We start from the raw sequence: 26,227 nt of genomic DNA on the forward strand, positions 1-26,227 counted from the left end.
AGAAGCATTTTTAATGAAAAAAAAATTTGAAAATGAGTATTTTCAAATTCCAACAGTTTTTTTTTAAAATTCAATTATATATGGCTTTGATAATTTTAGTCTCTATTTACAAAGAGTCTTCCCCTAAAGCAAACAATACCTCCTGGACTTTGAAACTTCCACATGAAATTCACAAGTTCTCATCTTTCATTACTCTGCACAAAAACGACGATCTCCATTTAAAGTGGTATTCAGCATCACTTCATAGGTCTCTACCTGCAGTGCATTCACTTAAACATTGTACTCTGGACACCTAATAATTCTATAATGCTGAACACCTCTTCTGGAAAAATAGAAGCACCTGAACCCTGAATGTTACATGATAAGGTAAGGTAATAATGAAAAAGATTAAGATGATAAAAGAATGATCAGTAAAATTAAGTACCAACTGGATGATGTTTAAGATTCTTATTGTTAACCAAATTACATTTGTGTGTATATGTGTGTGTTTGAGTGTGTGTGTATGTGTGTGTGTCCAGTTGTGTTTTTATGTGATTGTGTTTCTTTTAATGATACCCAAACCATCCATATTGTCCTTTATGAAAAGGAGAAACAAATGCTTTTAGCACATATAATGTTTATTTATCCCATTTCATCTTCTCAATAATCCTGTGAAGTATTTTGACCAGTATGTGATGAAGAAACTGTGGTTCAGAGAGATTAATAAATAGCTCAAGGTCACATGTCAAATGGGTGATTAAATTCAAATTCAAAAGCAAGATTATAGAAATAGAGAATCTGTGTTGTTTCCAACTATCTCTGTGATTTTTAAGCAGCAAAGAGCCATATGCATAGACATTTATATCCTCTTTCCTTGACGCTTAATCCAATCAATTCAACAAAAATCCCAGATCTCTATGTAGAAGTTTCCAAAGGATAATGCATTGATCTTCTAAATTTGGAGACTTGTTCTCAAACCATATGCAGAAAAATCCAAATGAAGAGGTATATCTTACTGTTGTGAGGTGAATGTTTCCAAGAAATATTTCCCAGAAATAAAGTGAGAAAAATACACCTATTGAATCAGCAAGCCGTAATATTATTAAGTAGTTTTATATACTGTGCTCTGCAATGTATCACATTGCAAAGCTCAAAATATCCCAAACTCAAGCTGAACTTTAGCAAGTTAAAAGGTATGGAAACCTTGATGCTGTTGCTAATAAAAACAATTTCAGGGACAATGTACAAAGGAAAAAAAAAAAGAAAGAAAGAAAAAAGAAAGGAGGAAAGAGAAAGAAAAGAAAAGGCAAGAGAAAGAAGATGAGAAAAAAAGAAAAAGTCTTGACTTTACTACTTGACACTCAGGAAACAGAAGAGAAAATATAGCTAGATTTCCTTCTACCATTACCATTTCTAGCTGCTGTAGGTGACTGGAATGGGGGGATCAGTGGAATCAAGGGGAACAGTGACAAACAGCTGTCAGAAGGAATGATAACTGGTAATTACTTGAAGTCACATTTAGTAGATGTGAGAATTAAAGTGTTATGCTGAACACTGGACAACTTTTAGTCTATCTGAAATACCTAGTAGGGACCTATTAAGAGAAAAGTTCTTGAAATACAGTGCATCCTTGAATATCTTTTATCTTGATTTCCTATTTAAAGTTAAGCAAATGCCTTCTTCTTTGCTGATTCGGATGCCTTTTATTTCTTTCTCCTGTCTGATTGCTGTGGCTAGGACTTCTACTACTATGTTGAATAGCAGTGGTGATAGTGGACATCCCTGCCACGTTCCTGACCTTAGGGGGGAAGCTCTCAGTTTTTCCCCATTGAGAATGATATTCGCTGTGGGTTTTTCATAGATGGCCTTTATGATATTGAGGTATGTACCCTCTATCCCTACACTATGAAGAGTTTTAATCTGGGTATTATGCTAAGGGAAATAAGTCAATCAGAGAAAGACATATATCATATGATCACACTGATATGAGGAATTCTTGATCTCAGGAAACAAACTGAGGGTTGCTGGAGTGGAGGGGGGTTGGAGGGACGGGGTGGCTGGGTGATAGACATTGGGGAGGGTATGTGCTATGGTAAGTGCGGTGAATTGTGTAAGACTGATGAATCACAGACCTATACCTCTGAAACAAAAAATACATTATATGTTAAAAAAAAAAAGAAGAAGAAGAAGAAGAAGAAGAAGATAGTAGGAAGGGAAAAATGAAGGGGGGGAAATCGGAGGGGGAGACGAACCATGAGAGACAATGGACTCTGAAAAACAAACTGAGGGTTCTAGAGGGGAGGGGGGTGGGAGGATGCGTTAGCCTGGTGATGGGTATTAAAGAGAGCACGTTCTGCATAGAGCACTGGGTGTTATGCACAAACAATGAATCATGGAACACTACATCAAAAACTAATGATGTAATGTATGGTGATTAACATAACATTAAAAAAAAAAGAAATGCTATGGAACTCTCTGGTTCTCGGACTGTGACTTTAGTTGAGCTTCTCATTTCATTTATGTAAGGACTCAAGTGTACTCAATAGAATCTATTGCACATCATAGTCAATGCTGTTTGTTGTCATTGCTACCATGATTTCAATCTTCTAACTGGATGCTGATATCTTTAAGTCAATGTTTTAGTAAACATTTCTGTAATTCATGTTCTGTGTAAGTCAGAATCTGGTCAGTAGACTGAGATCACACCAGTAATTTGAACTGGAAAATTTTAATATTAAATAATTAACTAAAATTAAATGTAAAATTTAAAATGTGGGTTGCAGAATTACAAAAACAGTTGAATTTGAAAAAAAAAATAAACAAATGGGCATTGGGGGAATTGAAAATTACTATGCAACTTTTATTTGTCCTATGAAAACCTCAGAACATCCTCACTGAAGCATACAGACAATTTCCCAGAAGGGATACAGTGATCCTTCTTCTTAACTTATTCTGTCTTTGAACTCAGTTATTTCCATACAACACCTTAATACTTATTATTTTATTCATCTGCATATTTATTGAGTGCTTACTACAAAGCAGATTCTGTTTTCATTCTAGAATGATACTTGTAAATGAATTAAAAAATTACCCCTGCTCAATTAATATTCTAGTGAGAGAGACAAATAATTAAATAAATAAGGAAAATTATTTCAGATGTTCAAAAATGCTATGTAGCTTCCAGCTATAAAATAAATAAGTCATGGGGATGTAATGTACAGCATGGTGATTATAGTTAACACCACTGTATTGTATATTTGAAAGTAGCTAGGAAAGTAGATCTTAAAAGTTCTCACCATAAGAAAAATAATTAATAACTATGTACCATAATGGATGTTAAGTATACTTGTTATGGTGGTCATTTTTCAATATATGCAAATATCAAATCATTTTGTTATATACCCAAAACTAATATAATGTTACATGCCAATTATATCTCAAGTTTTAAAAAGTGCTATGAAGAAGGTAGCAGAGTGCATCAATAGCAGGCAATTGGGAGACGGATATCATTTAAATAAAGTAGTCTGAGAAGATTTCAGTGAGAAGATGACATTTGTTTGGGGGCCTGGATAACAAGAAGGAGCCATCAAATGAAATGGGCCCACCCTGTTTCAGGCAGAGAGAAATAAACCCTCAAAAGTACTGAGTTGAAAAAGAGCATGGCCCATGTTCTTAGAACAGAAGGAAGCTGTTACAACTGGAATTTACTGAGCATGAAGGGTTAGGTTTAAGAGTAAGTCAGGGATTAGACTCAGGAGGGATTTGATATTCTTATTTATTTTTATCAAACCCACTCTGAGTTCTCTGGATTCTTATCACCTATCTTTTATTCTGTAGATCTCAAAAGCAATGCATTTTATGTTGAACTGAGCCATCAACATTCACTTAGAATAAGTCCTAGCACTAAACTGCCTAGTACTGTCAGGGGCATATCTATATGCATCTCTTCTGACATGAGCATCTGTCAAGTGAAAATGTGCCAGGCACCATGCAGTTTCAAAAGCAGTATGAGGAAATTGAAATAGACTGAGATGGAAGTCAGAGATGTGTGTTCTAACGCTTTTCTTCCCCTTAACTATCTCTGCTATTTTGGTCAAGATATCTACCTTCCCTTCATCCAAGTTTAGTCCTCTGTAAAATGGGGATAACACTGGTGGATCTGGCTGAATAGACCACTGCTCCAATATATGAGGGACCTTGAGTGATAATGTCTTGAGAAGGCAGAATTGAATAAGGGAGTTTCCAGGAAAGGAAAGAGCCAGAAAGGAAATAATATATGGCACTGGATTGGGAAGCAGCATTAAGCACAGAATCTGTAGTCATGTTACAAGAATAATGAGAGGGAACACTACTATGCCCTTGATAGGTTAAAGTCTAAAAATGACTGGTGACTGGCTGTGGTTTTGTTTGCTTTGTTGTTTTGTTGTGTTTTGTTTGTTTATTAATGTGAAGAGGGCATCTTAGAATAGAATCTGGCACATAATAAGAATTCAACAATAAACATTAGATAAATGAACAAATACAAATGGATGGACTGAGAGATGTGTATACTCATAAAGATAGTTAGCAAAGCCTTAGTTCTTGATGTAATCCATATTCTCAAACCTTTGTGTGCTCAAGTTTGAAGTATTAACTGTGTGAACTACATTCATCCTACAATCTAGAAACTAGAAGACTTTTCCACAATATTTTTTTTTGTAGGGTCTCTGGTGAAAACTAAATAACTATGTAGGTAACTAGTATATTTAGTGACTGAGCACATCTCAGAAAATGGAAGTTCTCTTAGGTTGGAGATTTTCATGGTGGGTTCCTAGATCACCCGTTTCAGACACCTTGGGAGTATCTTCAAACCAAGTTCCAGGGCTCCACATTTAGTAGGCTAAGAATCTCTTGGTTTGAAGGCTAAAATTATATATTTTTAAAAAGTCACTTAGGGGGCATCTGGATGGTACAGTCAGTTGAGTGTCTGACTCTTGGTCTCAGCCCAGGTCATGATCTCAGGCTCATGAGACAGAACCCTGCATGGGGCTCCGTGCTCAGCAGTAAGTCTGCTTCAGATTCTCTCTCCCTCTGCCCTTCCCACTCGTGCTCTCTCAATCTCTAAAATAATTAATAAATCTTTTTTTAAAAAGTCACTTAGTTGATGCATATTTTTCCAAAAGTTTGATTTGTTTGTTTGTTTTTGTGGCTTAAAAGCATTATCTTTTCAAATTTATATTTGTGGGAAATATAAAGTAAGGTAAACTATTGACTCCATTGGGAAGCAGAATTAGAAATGGTTCTCAAATTATATACAAAATAATTATTTCAATAAAATAAAATGTAACAGGGGAAAGAAAGCAAAGAAGCAATATAGGTATAAAGATGTATATCTTTTAAAGTGATAAAAAATCCAGTGGTAGTCATCCATGGGATGCAGCTAGTTCAAAAGCTAACTAGTCTTCAGCTATAGTAATAGAAATCACATACTCATCAGAAGTAGGCCAATGATAGTCCCATATTTTTCAGACTACCACAGGAATACTGTGTTCACTTTTAGGTGTTAACTTTTAAAAGGATAATAAAAAAAAATGGGATTTCAGATTAAAAGACCATGTCCTAGAAGGAATAACCCAAGAAACGCAAAGTATTTGACTTAGATGAAAAAACAGACCAGTATGAAATCCACCTTCAGATACTGGAAGGATAACCTGAGAGAGAAACAAAATTCTCTCTGGGAGGAGGGACTGAGGACAGTCGACTTCTGAAAACTGCAGGTGATTATTTTGTCTCTATATAAACATATGCTTATCTCACTAAACTATTAAAAAGCTTTTTAATTATAATTATAGAAATATTGTTTAAAATGTGGAAAAATGGGGTGGTGGTGCCTGGGTGGCACAGCTGGTTAAGTGTCTGTCTGATTCTTGGTTTCAGCTCAGGTCATGATCTCAGAGTCCTGAGGTTGAGCCCTGCATCTGGCTCCATGCTGAGCACGAAGTCTTTAAGACTTTCTCTCCCTCTCCCTCTTCCCCTCCCTCCTGCATGATCACTCTCTCTCTCTTTCAAATTAATAAATCTTTAAAAATAAATAAATAAAATAAAATGTGGAAAAATGGTATCCATAATTCTTCACTGTAATGTGCATGTTCATATTTTCATTAACTTCTGATTATGTCCAACCTTGTCAATATGACAAGCAGGTCTATGTTTTTAAAAATAGTTGTATCATGGTACATTCAGTGGCATACCTTACTAACATTATATTCTGAGATTTTCATGTGGCTATGTGATTATCATTTTGATGGCTGCACAACAGAACATCAAGTTACATACCAATACAAGCCATTTCTCTATTGACTATGTATGAAGAGCTCCGGATAATAAAAGATAATAATTGAAATAGAATGCCTCAAACTAATAGAATCTTAGGCCTCAAGGGATATTTTGAGGTAAGTTACCCAGACAAGCATGTTTTATGAAGAACAGAATCTGAGTTGTAAAGAGGGATACTTGAGGACTTCTATGTAAGTACAAGAACAACTTCTGCTTCATGGATTGATACTCTTTTTCCACCACCAGACTGGAAAGAACTGGTTCTCCCACTTTAAAAGTACTCAAATACATCACCATGATGACTTGCAGGGACATCATAGAGGAGATGCAAAGTATCAAAGTCAGGACATGCAGTGCAACCATTAAAAGCCTTTCCAATATGAAGATGATATGGCTTTGCATAGTAAGGGCTAGCTGGTCCTGAGGAAGGAGAGATCACTATTCCTAGAGTGGTCTCAGAATATTCCCCAGAACAGAGACATGAACTGAACCAGGAAGACTATAGAGAGTTCTCAGCTATAATTTGTGCAGAGTTGTATACATTGCTATGGTTATTCAAAACTGTACATGCTTACAAATCTGGTATCAAGGCATTATAATTCGGATATTCTAAATGTCCTATATTCATTCTTTCATTAATGCCTTAAGATAAAGGCAAAAAATAAAATAAAGTTGTAGCTATTTCTTGTGATTATTCCCATTTTGCAAAGGTAAAAATGATAGGTAATCACAATGGGACACCAAGATACAGGCTGGAATGAATAAAGGTGATGATCTTTCATCCTTCTGTCTAATCATCTCAAGCAAATATGTTTAATATGAAAAGTAATCTTTTTTTTTTTAAGATTTTATTTATTTATTTGACAGAGAGAGAGACACAGCGAGAGCGGGAACACAAGAAGGGGGGAGTGGGAGAGGGAAAAGCAGGCTTCCCGCTGAGCAGGGAGCCTGATACAGGGCTCGATCTCAGGACCCCGAGATCATGACCTGAGCGGAAGGCAGACGCTTAACGACTGAGCCACCCAGGCACCCCGAAAAGTAATCTTTCTAGAAAAACTTCAGAATATAACCAATGGCTGAGGTATTTCCCTGAGCCTCACTCCAGGTGCCTTGGTAGGCACAGTATTATGAATGCCAGATGGATGTTTTTATACTCACCTGTCTTTTTCTAAATCCCATTTTTATAAAAGTCCCTAAAATCAAAGCTAATTAAATACAGTATTTCTACTTTATTTGCGGAAGATATCTACTGCCAGATTTGGTCGGCTATGTACTGCTGTCTATAATTTCTCACTTAAGAGGGTAATTTATTCATGACACTAATTGATGATGAAGTGATTATTAAAGCTACATGGTGTGTCATTCCTTTCAGTCTCTGTGTCATTTTGCACTGAGTTGGGATTTGTCTTTTCTGAATCTCTGTGCCAGGATAATTATATGACCATATGTAAATCACCCCATCCCACCTTTCTGAATTTTGAATGAAAACCAGGGATAGAATTACTGTAGTTCTATAACCATTTTATACACAACATAAAAGGATTTTCAGAATTTAATATGAACTATAAGGTGAAGATTAATTTGAAAGAGTAGTTTTAGGACATATTATCAGAAATTAACTTTAATGGTAAGTTTGGAGGGTTTTAAACTTACACTAAATGAAAGCTGCAGTATTATGCATTTATTCTCTTTACTAACTTCTTAAGACACTCTGTGACTTGTCCCTTATTTTATGACAAGACACTTGAAAAGTTGATTTGTATGAGTCATAGTCATAATTATTAGGCAGTATAAAAAGATAATAGATTTTGGAACTTCTTTTTTTATTTTTTTTTAAGATCTTAAATACTACCATGAACTCTTGCACTATTGAATCTAAAATAGGATTCTTAAGTGTCTGACTTTAGGCATCAACTGAACTTCAAAAGTGTATAAAAAAATTAAACCACATATTGACAGATCTAATTCACTTTTTACAAAGTATAGATCATTGCCCTTATATGTAATGTAGGGACTCAGGAATACAAATTATACTCTTTCATAGTACAGCATGACTTTGATCTTCAGGAAGGAAGGGTTATCACCCACTGAGGTGCCAGAACAAAAATGTGGCTTCCAGGGGAGTAGTTGAATATTGGCATTGCCTTTCTATTGTTTAGGCCAAAAATCTAAGTATGACTCTTTTCCTCACTCCAACATCAAATCAGTCAGAAAATCTTATGGATTCATCCTTCAAACCAGACACAGAAGAAGGTATCCTCTGACCACCTTCACAGCAACATCCTGGTCTAATCCACCACAGTCTCTTGCCTAGAATATTAAATAGCCTAAGTAGTTTCCCTGGTTCCACCCTTACCACCCTACCAGGGTGGACACCTTCATGCAAATCCAGTAATGTTCCTTACTTGCACAGAAACCAGTGGTTTTTCATCACGCTCAAAATTAAAATCCCCTACATAGCCTACTAAGTCAAATATATTATAGTCCCTAACTACCACTCTGAGCATAACACTTGAAACTCCCTTCTGGTACTTAGCTCTAGACAAGTTAATTGTATTTCTGCTTCTGGTAATGTAAAGTCCATGTCTATATCAGGGCCTTTGCATTCACTATTTCCTCTGCCTAGGGCACTTACCTCCCAGATATCTTTACATGATTGATTCCCTCCCACTTTTCCTCCTGCTAATGAGATACCCAGTGAAACGCCACCTCCTCCAAGGAACTGTCCCCTGGCTAACAATCTATAATAGTCTCCTAAATTACCTTCATTATCCTCTCTAGACCCTTCCCTCACCTTATCTTCATAGCATTCATGACTACATTAGACATGTGTTTAATGTTATTCTCCCTCATGACAATATAAACTCAAAAAAATACCTATCCCCCTAAAGACCAAATAGCACTTGCTTCTCCATAGTGCATGTCAATTTAATAAATGGTTAAATATGTTAGTAAATAAGTTTATAGGTTTTATAAACATATATAGTAGTAACAGGATTGTTTTGTTGGTTTTTTTTTCAAACCCACCAGAATTTCAGATAACAATGACTATATTCCACTTGATTCCTTTCTTAGACTTAATTTGTTGAATGGCCTTTGACCCAAAATTTCCATACACATGCTCTAATATCTAAAAGTTCTTGAAATATTCAACCCTCCCCCAATTGTGAATATAATATTCCAAAGTGAATCTGGACTGATAAGAGTCTAGAACACAGTTCCAATTTTCATTTACTTATATTGTATGACAGAAGCCTACCATGAATAAAACATGCTCAGCTAATAAAATTTAAAGAAAAATACATAAAATGAAAAATTTATATTAATTTGTGATGAATCCCAATTTTCAGGGTGTGCTTTATAAACTGGTACCCCATAAAGAAACAAATGAATTCTGTAAAGTTACAGGATACAAAAATTAATACCCAGAAACTGTTCATGTTTCTAAATACTAGTAATGAAGTAGCAGAAAGAGAAATTAAAAAAGTAAGACCTTTGGGGCACCAAGGTGGCTCAGTCAGTTGAGCATCCGACACTTGATATTGGCTCAGGTCTTGATCTCAGGGTCGTGAGTTCAAGCCCTTCACTGGGCTCCTCACTAGGCATGGAGCCTACTTAAAAAAAAAAAAAAAAAGAGAGACCATTTACAATTGCAGAAAAAAATAACATACATAGGAATAAACTTAACCAAAGAGGTGAAAGACCTGTCCTCTGAAAACTGTAAAACACTGATAAAAGAAACTGAAGATGACACAAATGGAAAGATATTCAAATGCTCATAAATCAGAAGAATTAATATTGTTCAAAGGTCCATATTACCCAAAACGATCTATAGATTCAATGGAATGCCTATCAAAATACCAACGGTGTTTTTTCACAAACTAGAACATATAATACTAAAATTTGTATGGAACCCCAAAAGACCTGAAGAACTGAAGCAATCTTGAGAAAGAAAAATAAAGCTGGAGATGTTACAATTCAATATTTCAAGAAATACTACAAAGCTGTAGTAATCAAAACAGTATGGTACTGGCACATACATAGACATATAGTTGAACAGAACAGAATAGAGAGCCCAGAAATAATTCCATGATTATATGGTCAATTAATCTATGATAAAGGAGACAAGAATATCCAAGGGGAAAAGACAGTTTCTTCAATAAATGATAGTAGGAAAACTGGATAGCTACATGTAAAAGAATTAAACTAGACCACTTTTCAAAACCGTATGCAAAAATAAACTCAAAATGGATTAAATACCTAAATGTGAGACCTGAAACTATAAAAATCCTAGAAGAGAACACAGGCAGTAATTACTCTGACATCAGTCGTAGCAAGATTTTTCTAGATATGTCTCTTAAGGCAAGGGAAACAAAAGCAAAAACAAACTAGTGGGACCACATTAAAATAAAAGGCTTTTGCACAGCAAAGGAAACCATCAACAAAATGAAAAGGCAACCTACTGAAAAGGAAAAGATATTGGCAAATGATATATCTGATAAAGAGTGAGTATTCAAAATTATATATAAAGAACCAATACAAAAAACAAGCAATCCAGATAAAATATCGTCAGAGGAGCTAAATAGACATTTTTCAAAAAAAACAAAACCAAAACATATAGATGGCCAACAGGCATGTGAAACGATGTTCAACATCACTAATTATCAGGAAATGCAAATCAAAACCTCAATGAGATATCACCTCATACCTGTTAGAATGAGCAAAAAAAAAAAAAAAGATAAGAGTAACAAGTATTGGTGATGATGTGAGAAAAAGGAGCCTTTGTGCACTATTGGTGGGAATATAAATTTGTTAAGCCACTCTGAAAAATAGGATTGAGGTTCCTCAAAAAACTAAAAATAGAAATACCATATGATCTGATAGTTCCACCATTGGGTATTTACCCAAAGAAAATGAAAACATTAATTTGAAAAGATACATGCACCCCTATGTTAATTGCAGCATTATTTACAATAGCCAAGATATGGAAACAACCTAAGTGTCCATCAATAGACAAATGGATAAAGATGATATATACATATCCATATATGCACAATGGAATAAGGCTGAAATCTTGCCATTTGAGACAGCATGAATGGAACTAGAGGATATTATGCTAAGTCAGACTGAGAAAGACAAATACCATATTATTTCACTCATAAGTAGAATCTAAAACAATAACAACAAATGAATAAACAAGCATAAAAGGCAGATTCAGATTTATAGATACAGAGAAGACACTGCTGTCTGCCCTGGGGGCGGGGGATGGGATGTGAGGTTGAGCAAAATGGGTGAAGGGGAGTGGGTGATACAGGCATCCATGTATGGAGTGAGTAAGTCACGGGAATGAAAGGCATAGCATAAGGAATATAGTCAATGATATTGTAAAAGCAATGTATAGGGACAGATGGTAGCTACACTTGCGGTATACACATCAAAAAGTATAAACTTGGGCAACCACTATATTGTACACCTGAACTAATGTAACATTGTGTGTCAACTATACTCAAATAAAAATAATAATAAAATAAACAAAACTGGTACTTCATATCTCCTCCAGTCACTATAGTGACAAGTGACAATATAAAAAAATCAGACTATCAGTAATGGGCTCTAAGGATAAACCAACATTATCACACTTGCCTTTTCATATAAATCCTCCTCCTCCTTCTCCTCCTCACTAATTACATTGCAAAAATACAAACATTAAGTTGTTTATTTCTTTAAAAGTAATAAGTCTCATTGATTCTTACATAATCTCATATAACCTCTAATTAAACTGCCTCCTGGTAGGTCATCAATAATCTTTTCTTGGTCCCCATCATTGCAAACTTAGATAGTTAACCATACTTCCCATCATAACTATTATAACTCCTTTTATTCTTTGGCATTTTAGTGTGACCTCTGCCTCTCCCTTCCTTGACCATTTTTCATACTCTCTCCTTGTTACATTTATATGAGGTTCTGTTAGATAGATGGTTTAATTTCCACTGCTCTAATTATGAGTAAGCAAGAGACAAGAGAAGAGAAGAAATCCAAGGAAACAGGTTATAAGAAAAGAAAAATAATTGAGTACTTGCATTATTCCAGGTGATATTTTAAGTGTTTTCATGTTGTTTTCTCAACTGATTTTCCTAACAGTGCTATATAGTGATATTAATATTTCCCATTTTGGGGGAAGAAAATTGAGTCTTGCTACCTGCAACTAAAAGCTACACATTATTATGAGTATATCCATGAATTTGGATAACAATTTTAAAAAGCATAACTGAACAAATCTGTCCCCAGAATGAAAGTGTCAAGATCTGACACTGTCTGTCTCTCCAAATCCACACTCCGCCCACTTGCCTTATTTAATCTTCCCCATAGTATCTCCACTGACACCAATAATGGTGAAGGGGATGGGGCCTACCTTGTGACTGCTGGGCAATAGTGAAAGTTCTAGAAACCTAGACTGCTACCCTGCCAGGCTGTAATGAGGCACTTAACCTGGAGTGGGGTTTGAGAAGCCATGCAGGCAGCAGGAACTTCATCTGTATCTTGTGCTAAGGAAGACCACATCCATTCACCACAGGAGTATGTCAGAGGAAGCACAGTGGTGAGTGTTTATGGGCTTCCTTATAACCAGGTGGAGATAAAAGTTTCAACTACCTACGTGGTTTTTCCAATACCATTCTGGCATTAGGGTTATGGCATCTCATTACAGTCTGATGAGGGTGAAGGTGAAGTTGCCCATTAGAAATATTGATGTGGGTGAGAATGGGGACACCATTTTTTCTGTGGTGTTTGGCTCACGTAGTTTTACCTAAAAGTTTATCCATTATTGTTTGTTTTGCTAAGTTACCCTTTTCCTGGTTTTTGGCTAGAAGAGCAAGCAGGCTTTTAAAAATCTACACCTGTTGGCATTTTTTGGGCTTGCTGGTTTCTTCCACTCCATGTCTAGGATATATGAGACAAAAAGAAAACAAAAGGAACTCATCATTGCATTGTTTCTTGAGTCCAAAGGTCTATAGCTAGTGTGTCTCCTTTTTTTTTTTTTTTTTTTTGGAAGATTCTTATGCTTATTTTATTTATAATATCCAGAGTTATTAGTTACACTTAGCAAGAGGAATAGGTAAATGTATATTTCTTTCCTCTTCCTGGAAACAGAATTCCCTGCCACATCTGTTTAAGCGAACTTTCTTCAATCATCTGGTTTGGGTGATCCATTTTTTTTTTTTGCTAAAATTCTGATATACCATATTTATTAAGGATATTTTATCTCCCTAAAGATTGACTTTTACTCCAGGAAAATGTCATATTTATATTCCTAGTTTTTGATAAATACTTAACACTATAAATAATGTAAAAGTCACAAAACATTAATAATTTCTCCACATTTGCTATTCTAGTTCTTTCAGGCCTTTATCTCTATAGCAATTTACAATCACATCTCTAAAACAAACCAACCAAAATGTTCTGCACTTTTAACTGACTACAAATAGGAAAGCTTTGGCCTTAAAAACTATCCACTTCAGAATATGAATGGGAAAGAACAACAAGGTATACAGTAGCGTCATAATGACTGAGAACAAGAAGAGATGAAAGCACACTGAGATCGAGAATTAGTCCCCATTGCAAACAATGATTACTTCCGTATTACCATTTAAAGCACACTATAACAATTTATTTCTCATCCCGGAGTGCATATCCTTGAGAGTACAAACCTGGTGTCTGGTCTCTGTACTTATAGTGCCAAGATCAGTCCCTCACAAAGAGGTGACTAGTAAAAGGTTTGGATGCATTCTCTATATTCCCACATAGCGACCTATACATTATAAAGTCTCAAATGGTTAATGAAAGAATGATTGCATGGCATACTGTTTCTTGAAAGAAACATCATTAGAGAAAAATGCATTTCCTTACAAAAGACTTAATAAAGTCAATAAAATAGATATTACATATTTGTCAAGCACACATTGGCATTGCCCAAGGATAATAAAGTAGATACAATAGACATAAAGCCACATAATTAAAGTAGCTGAATTAATGTCATCTTCTGGAAGAGTACACATTGTTTCTTTATCATTCTATCATATTTTGAGGCTTAATTTTGACTGGCCTCAAGAGAACCTTTTTCTTCCTTGGCCAATGAGAAGCAATCTTATTTTTTTTTTCTCATTATAATATAGAGCCTTCTGAAATCATGTTTCTGAATTACTAGTTAATAAAGGTGAGTCATCCAGGAATTTGATTGGTTGAACCTGATTTCATTAGGTATGATATGGTAATACAGGAGATGAAGAAAGCCCATCTTATTAAGATCAGCAATTTGAAAGCCAAGATTCAAGAGGGATAATAGCATGCAGAATTCTTCAAGCTATTGAAGTGTACAGAAGATGTTAAAATAAACCGTGGTGCTCTAAATGGAGAATTCATCCTATGCAAGAAAGATGAATTTATGCTAATTGTTCATTTAAAGTGGATAAAATTGCCTTCTACTTTAGAAAGCACTGACCTCATCAGGGATTTGTAAAGTTGGAAGCAGAAGAAAGTGACTCTTATTTTTAAAGAGCAGAAAATAATAAGGAAAATAAATCAGGGCCCCAACATGCAGCAATCAAATGCTAATAAGAATATATTCTAATGAATATCAGGAACATATATGAAATAATCCTAACTAAATACCAATGGTCACATTCATGAATTGTTTGCACATACCACATTAAGTATTTTAGTTCCAATATGTGCATGTTTTTTTAATTGTGGATTTTCAACAGAGAACATAAAAACACAATTGAATTAAAAGCAGTGGAGCCATGACTGGACTGAATTAAGGAGAACCAAGAATGCAGGATCCCTGCCAGATGAGAACATACTGTGTCAGAATTCAAAAGTTGCGTTCTCCATTATTTTAAGCACTTTTACATTACTTATGCAGGAGCAGTAAGACTTCTATCTATGATGTTTAGGGAAGAAAGGACAAAAGTACATCACTTTTGAGGAAAAAAAAATCACAAGCATTTATTTGTCAGCCATCATGAAATCAAGGAACTGACAAACAAGCACACATGTGAAGGAAGCACACACATAACTGGAAGAAAAATATGCAGATATGTTCAGTGGGGTCCTCAACATATTTACTAAATGGGCTCCCACTATCTTATTTACACCATCATCATGCTAAAGGAGGAAGGTATCACAAAATCTTTTATGCAAGGCATTGGCAGATTATTTAATCTATTCCCTACCCATTTGACAGATGATAAAAAACAACATTGGAATCATAAGAAAGTGTGTCATATTGCTAAAGCAATATCAACATTTAAAAAAAAATTATTCCAGGCCTTTTCTGGTTTTTTTTTTTTTTTTAGATTTTATTTATTTATTTGACAGAGAGAGACACACAGCGAGAGAGGGAACACAAGCAGGGGGAGTGGGAGAGGGAGAAGCAGGCTTCCTGCAGAGCAGGGAGACTGATGCAGGGCTAGATCCCAGGACCCTGGGATCATGACCTGAGTTGAAGGCAGATGCTTAACGACTGAGCCACCTAGCCACCCCTCCAGGCCTTTTCTAAAGGGAAAGGAAAACAAAGACATAAGCTATAAATGATTTCTTGTAAACTTTCAAAATAAGGTGACAAACGAAAATTAAACTGCTTGCCAAACTTCACGAGCCCCTCCTCTCACAGCTCCAAAGGAAGTAAACTCAAATTATAGACAGTGTAGAGTTGAAGTGAGTGGGAGAGCTACCTCTCTACTTTTCTCACCTCCTCCATGTCTGTGCCATCCTACCATCAAGTTGCAAGCAGAGCAAAATGACAAGGAAGGCTTTAGATAAGGTTACACTTAAAAAAAAATCTTCTCTGAAGCAGTTCATGTTTTCACCATTGTTAGGCAAAAGAAGTGTGACATGTTACCATTATGTATATAGCTGATTTAGTTCCTTACTACTTTTCCTTTTTTTTGGCATTGTTAAGATGTTAAATTTCCCAAGTGAGGGCATGAATGTACATTGTTATGATAGCCACTCCCCAGCCACCAAAAGCTACATTCCTGCACTATACTGCAAATCAGATTCAGCTTTATCTGAAAATGAAAAACATATTTAAATATGTTGTGGCAAGGAAGGAATAAAGAAGAGACAAACAGAAAAAGGCAGGAAAAGGAAGGGAGACAGAGGAAAGAAGGAAGAAAAGGAAAAAAAAAAAAACCCACATGTAGACTTTTAAAAATCAGGAAAAAATTACCATGGAAATTATTAGATCACAGTGTTACCAAATGTGTATGAATTCAAATATCAAATAAAATATTTATAAATTCACTACCAAATAAAATATACATAGCTGCAGTATTATTCATAATAGTTAAGATATGGAAACAATATGTCTATTTAATTCCTGTACTGTACACACTATGCTCTAATGTTTATGTTAATATAACTCAACACAGAGAAGAAAGAGTGTTCCATAACCTTGAACTTGGAGAATCTTCTTAAGTTCTGTTCAAGAAAATATAATGTCTTGATGTGACTTAAGAGAGAGATTCATAGAAAGCAATAGTTCTCAAACTGTAGTCCCTAGACATCAACATCCCCTGGGAACTTGTTACAAATGCAATCTTTGGCTCCTACCCAAACCTAAGAATCAGGAGTTCCAGAGGTGAGACCCAGGAATCTGTGTTTTAACAAACTCTCCTGATGTTTGGGATATACGCTGAAATTCAAAAGCACTTGTTTAAAACTACATAGAGCTCTGTATTTTTAAAGTTACTCTCTTGGACAATTTCTTTAAAATACAGTGACTATATGGGAATAGCAAGGATTTGTTTTTCTAAGCACAAGAAAGATAAAGAAATTTAGAGACTGATAAAAATGATTTATGTTCATTCCATTCACATTTCACAGATGAAACTCAAATAATTACAGTAAGAGAATGGAAGAACTTAAAAAATGCTTCATTATATATATTTGCCAACATTCTCCCTAATTCAGAAGGATAAAGGTCGATAACTTGTCCATTTAGGAGGAAATGGGTTTTTACTTATAGAGTGTGTTTTCAGGGTTTGTAAATCAACCCTATGTTCCTATGTCTTCATTTGATAGCTGAAGTTTCAAGTGTTTGTGCAAATTAAAGAGTGGTAATGGTTAAAATTCAAATAGTTAAAAAAAAGGCTAGCACTTTTATATATTAGCAGTCATTCATAATTTGAGGAAAAACAGAAGTTGAGTGCGTCCCTTATTTTACATCATATCAAATCAAAATGGATTAAAGACTTAAAGGTAAGATCTGAAGCCATAAAACTCCCAGAAGAAAACATAGGGAGGAAGCTTGTTCACATTGGCCTTGACAATGATTTTTTTGGATGGGACACCAAAAGCTCAGGCAACAAAACCAAAAATAAACAAGTGAGACTATATCAAACTAAAAAGCTTCTCCACAGCAAAGGATACCATCAACAACATGAAAAAGCAATCTATGAATTAGGAGAAAATATTTGTAAGCCATATATCTGATAAAGGTTTAATATCCAAAATATACAAAGACCTCATACAACTCAATAGAAAACAAACAAACAACCTGATTATAATATGGGCAAAGGGCCTGAACACACATCATTCCAAAAAAGACATACAAATGGACAACAGATATATGCAGATACTCAACATCACTATCAACAGAGAAAAGCAAATCCAAACTAAAACATAGTATTGTCTCACACCTGTTAGGATGGCTATCATCATCAAAAAATATAAATGAATGAATGAATGAATGAATGAAGTTTTGGCAAAGCTGTGGAGAAAACAGAACCCTTATATACTGGATATAAATTGGTGAATGCAAATTGGTACCATTATGGAAAACAGTAGGGAGTTTGCTCAGAAAACTAAATATAGAGCTAACATACAATCCAGGAATCCCTCTTCTGGGTGTAAACACTAAGGAAATGAAATCAGTACTCCAAAGAGGTCACCTGCACGCCAATGTTTATTGCAGCATTATTCATAATAGTTAAGATATAGAAACAACCTAACTGTCTATCAGTGGATGAATAGATAAAGAAATGGTGGCATGTATATATATATATATATATATATATATATATATATATTTTAGGCTTAATAAAGGAGATTTTGCCATTTGTAACAACATGAATTAACCTGGAGGATATTATCTTAAGTGAAATAAGTCAAATACCAAAAGAAAAAAATCATGCATTATCTTACTTATATATGTAATGTAAAAAAAAAAAGTCAAATACATAAAAATAGAGCTTAGAATGGTGGTTGCCAGTGGCTGGGAGGTGATGGAATGTGGAGATGTTGGTCAAAGGGCACAAAGTTGCAGTTATTAGGATAAGCCTAAAGATAAAGTGTGCAGCATGATGACTGTAGTTAATAATTCTGTACTGAATAGCAGAAATGTGCTAAGAGACTAGATTTCAGGTGCTTTCACTCATTACAAAAATGATAATGATGTGAGGATATGGTATGTTAATGAGCTTCACTGTAATCACTTCACTATGTATGTGAATATCAAATTGTACACCTTAATTGTACACCTTAAATACATTCAATTTTTATTTAAAAAATAGTTGAGTGCACCTTTGATAGACATGTTTGAGATCATTCCCTTTTTATAGTAATAACCCTGAGTGAATAATACATACAAAGACCGAAGTTTGGCATTAAGAAATAATGCCTTTGAAGATATTATTAAAAATCACACTGGTGAATTAGCACATCATCTAAGCAAATTCACCAGAGACTGTGTTTCGCAGGTACAACACTGGAAAGGAGACATTTTTGTTTTCATTTGGTTTAATAAATTCTACATTAATTTATTCAAAATTAATGAGCTATTTGGGAAACAAAAGAAGAAAACCTAATGTACATTTTCTAATCAATAATTGTAAGAAATAAATGAAAATTTAATCATATAATATAGCAACTCTTTTTATGTTACCATATTAGCCTGAATTATTATTTTAATTGAAAGTTCAACTGGCAATTAGAAAACTGTATTTTGTGAACTTGGTAAGTCACTTTAGCTCTCTGAGCCTTGATATTCTGTTTAAAATACAAGGAAATAAAACTAGGTCTTTAATTTCTATATGTGCTGTATAGAGTCTTCAATAATTATGGTGAATATTTTGGAAGCCACAGTGGGGAGAGGGAGAAGGAAAAGACAGAGGAGTCTCTGTCCAAACCTTAATTCAATTTAGCAAGTAAATCTGAATTTAATAATTACCAATAGTTATTAATATTTCTGCTGTCTTTTCAATTTCTAAAGTTCTGTACCTCTGTACCTTCCTGATACTGTTTCGGTTATTAGAAGTGTTTCATCCAAACAGCGTCATGCAAAGTTAGATTCATATATTTTTTAGGATACTTAATGGATTTGGTTTCATGGTTTAGAAACCAGTGTAGGTTGTTTCCTGCCAAATTAAAGGCAAATAATAGTGTGCTGGGTTTATGTGCACACTCCAATAAAGTTAGTTAGTTTCCAATAAGAAAAAACAGTGGAAATTAGCACAAAATTTTAAATATTCTCCTAAGAAAAAAAGACATTTTTAAAAAGCCAATATAAATGAATATCATAAATCATTTCTGTTGAGATGTTTTTTAGGAATAAAGTGTACCATTAACACCACACATACACACAGATACATACACACACACATTCACACACACACACATTTAAAATATGTATGTGTATATGTGTGTATATATATGTACATATATATATATATATATATATATATATATATATATATCTCATGGAAATTTTCAAACATACAAAAAGGTTGAAATAATTTTACACTGAACACATATATAGCCATCAGCCAAATTCTACAATTACCATTTTACTGTACTTCTACTAACACATATCTACCCATTTATAGATTATCAAATTATCTTTTTTCTTTACTTTTTGGGTGCATTTTAGAGTAAATTATTATAGTAATGCAGTTAAATACTTCAATATTATATTATTGACTGGTGTGTGATATTTATTTACAGTATTTTTTTTCTTTTGAGGTAAACTTTACAAAACTGAAAACTTAAGTGAATATTTGCTGACCTTGACAGATGCATTCACCTGTATCAGATTATAAAACATTAATATCACTCAAAAAATATTCTCTCAATCCCTCCAGTAATAGCTAACGTTCTGATTTTTTTTCCACCATAGATTTATTTCTGTTTGACGAAGAACTTCATATACAGTCATGCCTTATATACTCTCTGTGTAAATCTGTTTTCAGTGAACATAATTTTTTGAGATTCATCTATGCAGTTTTGTGTATCAGTGATGTGTTCCCTTTGACCAATGACAGTATTTCACTGTATGGCTATATCACTTTTTAAAAAATGTATTCTTGGGACACCTGAGTGGCTCAGTCGTTAAGTGTATGCCTTCGGCTCAGGTCATGATCCCAGGGTCCTGGGATTGAGCGCTGCATCAGACGCCCTGCTCAGCGAGGAGCCTGCTTCTTCTCTCTCTGCCTGCCGCTCCCCCTGCTTGTGCTCTCTCTCTCTGTCAAATAAATAAATAAAATCTTAAAATAAAATAAAAAATATATTCTTTTGTTGATGGATACCTAGGTAGTATTTTACTTGGGGCTAAAATGGATAAAATGGTTACACACGTTTTTGTATAACTCTTGTAAATCAATGTTTTAATTTCTCTTCGGTGAATACCTAAGAGTAGAATTGCTTTTGCTTAATGAGGTGTATGTTTAATGTTAAGAAATTTCCAGGCAATCTTCCAATGCAGTGTGCACTGTATATTCCTACCAACAATGTATGAGAGTTCTAGCCATACCACATTCCTGGCAATTCGTGGTAGCAATCAGTCTTTTAATGTTAGCTCTTTTAGTGGGTGCATAGTGCTATCTTATTATGATTTTAATTTACACCTTACTGATAATTAATGCTACTAAGTCTTTTTAAATGTGCTTATTACCATTTGTATATCTTCTTTTTTTACTGTGGTTGTTCAAATCTTTGCTCAGTTTTTTATTCAATTGTCTTTTTATTATCAAATTGTAATTCTTTATATAGTTTGGATACCAGTCATTTGTGCCTTTCTGAAATTACACATTGTTAATATTTCTCACCTGTGACTTATCTATTAATTTTCTTCATGTTATATTTTAATGAGCATATACTTATGATGAAACTTGATTTATCTTTTTTTTTGTTTATGGTAATTACTTTCTGTGTCCTTTGGAAGAAACTTTTGACTACCAGAATCCATGGACATGAGCTTCCATATTTTCTTCAAAAGCTTTATGGTTTTATTTGTTATATTGAGATCTGTTATCTATTTCAAATTAAGTTTCTGCATAAAGTGAGTTGAGGTCAAAGTTTGTCCATCCTTCCTTCCTTCCTTCCGTTTGTTTTTCCCCCATATGAACATCTACTTGATCCAGCACCACTTATAGAAAGGATCTCTCTTTAACCCATTTGATTACTTTGGAATACTTAATGAAAATTCAAATAACAGTATAAGGTTGGGACTATATCTGGAGTATTTTTTCATTATGTTTCCACTATTTATTGATTCTTATGCTAACATAATTCTCAGATTAAATTTGCTCTATATTAAATCTTAAAATCATGTAGTTCAATTTCTCTGTTCCTCCTCTTTGTTTGTAAATTTATACAAAAATGGGATTTTTAAAAAGCCTGTGGGATAATAAGAACGACACTGAATCTAAACATCAATTTGGAAGAATTGGTATATTAACAATATTGTGTTTCCCAATCCATAACCATGGTATATCTCTTCATTCACTTTGGTTTTCTTTATTTTCACTCAGCCTTGTTTATTGTTTTTTTTTCCTTTCTCTTCCTCCTTCCCTTCCTTCCTTCCTTTTGAGTATTCTAGAGAGCTTCATATGTTCCTTAAATTTATTTATAAATTTTGATACTTTAAGTAGAAATGCTTATTTTTGAGCTTATTTTCTGATTGCTTATAGAATACAACATGCATTAATTATATACATTAAATTGTAACAGTTTTGTTAAATTTAATTGTGAATTCTAATATTTTTGTCAGTGTTTTAACATACTCTGTATAAACAATCATGTCAAAGTAAATAGAAATAGTTTTACATTTTCTTTTCACATCTTTTATGTCATTCAATTTAATCTCATGTTTTATTTCAATCACTTAGGCCATCGTATTCTAAATGCTGAACAGAAGTGGAATAGTAGTTTTTCCTAATTTTGTCAGAAAAGCATTTTATATTTCATCATTAAATATGATGTATCCATAGAATTATTGTAGATGTTCCTTATCAAATTGAGAGTGTTTTCTTCAATTCTATAATTGCTCAAATTTTCTTTGATCACTCATTAGTTTTATCATAAATCAGCATTTTTTTAAATGATTTTTCTGTATCTATTGAAATAATCATATACTTTTCTCCCTTTATTCTATTACTGTCGTGAATTTGATTGAATCTTTTGAATGTTAAATTAGCCTTGTGTTTTCATTTTGTAATTGAGTTCTAAGGCATATCATATACTTCATTCTTTTTAAGGGTAAAACAATGTTTTTTAGTATATTAACATAGATGTAAAATATTCACCACTATTTAATTTCAGAATATTTTCAATGCCCTAAAAAGAAATCTGTACCCATTAGCAGTCACTCCTCATTTTTTCCTCCCTCATATATTTGGCAACCACTAATCTACTTTCTGCTCTGCAAGTTTGCCTATTTTGGACATTTCATAAGATTGGAATCATATACTATGTAGCCTTTTGTGCTTCTTCCACTTAGCATACCATTTTCAAGGTTTATACATATTATATCATGCATCTGTTATTTTCTTCCTTTTTATAGCTGAATGATGTTCCAATATTGGATAAATCATATTTTGTTTATCCGTTGATCAATTTGCATTGTTTCTAACTTTGGGGTATTATGAATAATGCTTCTCTGAACATCCATGTACAAGTTTTTGTAGGGATCTGTTTTTTTGTTTTTTTTTTTTCTTTAATCCTGTCGGAAATATACCCAGGAGTGGATATCCTGGGTCATATTGTAACTCTATGTTTAACTTTTGAAAAATCAACCAGCTATTTTCCAGAGTGGGTGTATTATTTTACTTTTCCACCAGATATTTTTGAGGGTTTCAATTTTTCCCCAACCTCAGCAAAACTTACTGTCCATCATTTTTTTTATTATAACCATCCCATCCAATGGATTAGTGGACATAGAGTACTGCATCATGTGGTTTTGATTTACATTTTCCTAATGTCTAATGATATTGAATATTTTTTCATGTGCTTGTTTGCTACTGGTGTATCGACTTCAGAAAAATGTCTATTCAGGTATTTTTCCCATTCTTGAGTCATTTATCCTTTAGTGTTAAGTGGGTAGGCATTCTTTATAAATTCTGAATAAGACTACTGTATATGTAATTTGAAAATATTTTCTCTAATTTGGTGGGTTGTCTTATATTTTTAGTGTTAGAATGACATATATTTCTATTCATTTACTTTAAAAATAATTTATTTCTTAGAGCAATTTTAGGTTGAGAGAAACAGGCAGGAAGTACAGAGAGTTCTCATATGCTCCTCTGGCCACTGAACAGAGTTTCCCCTATTAATGTCTAGTATTAGTGTAGTACATTTGTTACAATTGATGAACCAATATTGAAGCATCATTGCTACCTATGAGTTTACCTTAGGGTTCACTTCGTATTGTGCAATTCTATGGGTTTTGACAAATGCACAATATCATATATCTACTATTACAGTACCATATGTAACAGTATAACTGATTTAAACATCCCCTCTCCTCCACCTATTTATCTGTCTCTCTTTTCTCCACCTCTGATCGACTGGCAACCGCTATCTTTTTTTGTTTCCATTACTTTGTTGTTGTTTGTTTTCAGAACGTCATATAGTTAGAATTACATAGCATATAGCCTTTTCAGACTGGACTCTTTCACTTAGCAATATATATTAAGTTTCCTCCATGTTTTTTCATGGTTTAGTAGCTCATTTCTTTTTTATCTATGAATACTAACTAGTCCATTATACAGATGTATCACAATTTTTGGGGGGTTTTTTTGTTTTGTTTTGTTTTAAATCTGTTCACTTACTGATGAATCTTGGTTACCTCCAAATTTTGGCAATTATAAATAAAGCAGCTATAAGTACTCACGTGCAGGTTTTTGCATGTACATAAGTTTTCAACTCATTTGGGTAAATACCTAAGAGTATGAATCACATGCTAAGACCATGTTTAGCTTTATAAAGGCGGGTTGTCTTTTCACATTTTTAAGTGTGTTTTGAGGCATCCAAGTTTTTAATTTGGTGAAGTTCAAATTATGTTTTCTTCTTTTGCTGCTTGCACTTTTGATGTAATATTTAAAAAATCATTACATACTCTTATGTCATGAAGATTTATACCTATGTTTTCTTATAAAGGACTTAAAGTTTTAGCTCTTAAATTTAGGTCTATGATTAATTTTGAGATAATTTTTGCTTCAAAAATCATTTGGCCAAAAATTTGTCAGTGTAGGGTTTATATCTGTGAATGTTATGTTGTGGAGATCCTAGATCCTATTATATGCCTCCAAAGAATGTTGTGTTTGCTTTACTTAAGAGGTAATTTGGTTGAATTAGAACTGCAAACCCCCTAGGATATAACTTCAAATACTAGGTCAGTTCCTTAATCTTTAGCTGTGCTACCTGGAATCTACCTCATATACAGGCTTTAGAGATCAACCAGAGATACTTGGTAGGAGTGGTTTATACACAAAATTTGTTCCCCCACCTCTGACTTGCTCCTTTCAAGGATTCCCTTCTTCCAATTTCAGCTGTTATGGTTGCCTCAAACTTGTGTTCTCTGGTATTTCAGGCCAGACAGACAGTTGATTTTCTATGTTAGCCTCTCCATGCAGAACTAATTTCAGTCTGCCCTTAGGCGAAATCTCATTTTAAAAAGGAAATGTCCTCCAATTACTTCCTATTCCAAGTGTTGAGTGCCCTCTAAAATGTGCCAGTATTGTTTTGCTCTCAAGTACTTTCAGTTGTTTTGGTATTTTTGTTCAGTTTATCGTTAAGTACAGCATTGGTTTTATAGAAGCTTAACTGGCTATTTCAGAGGTGGAATTTTCACATGCAAATTAAAGTTCTCAATAAAGTTAGTTATTCTTAACCTCCTTCAACTAGTTCTGCCTTTTCTTGTTGGGTTCTATGGGTTTTAAATCTCTCATCTTGAGTTCAGCCTGTATTTACGCTTACTTAAATTTCCTTAAAACATGCTGCCACATAAATTTTCCTCCAAGTGATCCATTCATTGACACAGTCATTCATTCAAGGAATGTATTTTGATGATAATATCTTCTTTGAGAGTAGACCTTTTGTGCTCTTATTTAACTCTGCTCAAAAGTATAGCTGTGGCTTCCCTCGTGACTTCAAATTTCTGAGAACCAAATTCTCTCTACAATAAGAGTAAATTAAAAGTGATTAAGATAATAATTTTCATAATAAGAATTTTTATGATTTGAGAGAGAGAGAGAAAGTAAAAAGTAGAGTACTTTCTCAGGATTGCAAATACTGATAAATCTTTGTTGTCTGAATTACTGTAACTATTTGTATCACATTCACATTTTCTTTTAAGCATGAAAAGGATTTATATTGCATTTTATGTGGCCTTGCAACCACAACCTTGCCTTTCCACTCACCATCAATTTAGAAACCATTTAAATATGGAGTCTCCAAATTTGATAACTGTCTAACTTAACTACAATATTTAATTTAATGAGTCAACACATAGCTGCATGTTCTTTAAGAAATGCCTGAATTAGCTAAAAGGAGACTCTGTATAATGGTATGCAGCCCATAATTATGCACTGAGGGAACTTCTGTCAAATTGCACTCTTGCTAGGAAACTGATCTTATCTTTTGGTAAGTCCTCTAGAAG

The sequence above is a fragment of the Neomonachus schauinslandi genome, chromosome 16, assembly GCF_002201575.2.
Source record: "Neomonachus schauinslandi chromosome 16, ASM220157v2, whole genome shotgun sequence".
Taxonomy (NCBI): domain Eukaryota; kingdom Metazoa; phylum Chordata; class Mammalia; order Carnivora; family Phocidae; genus Neomonachus; species Neomonachus schauinslandi.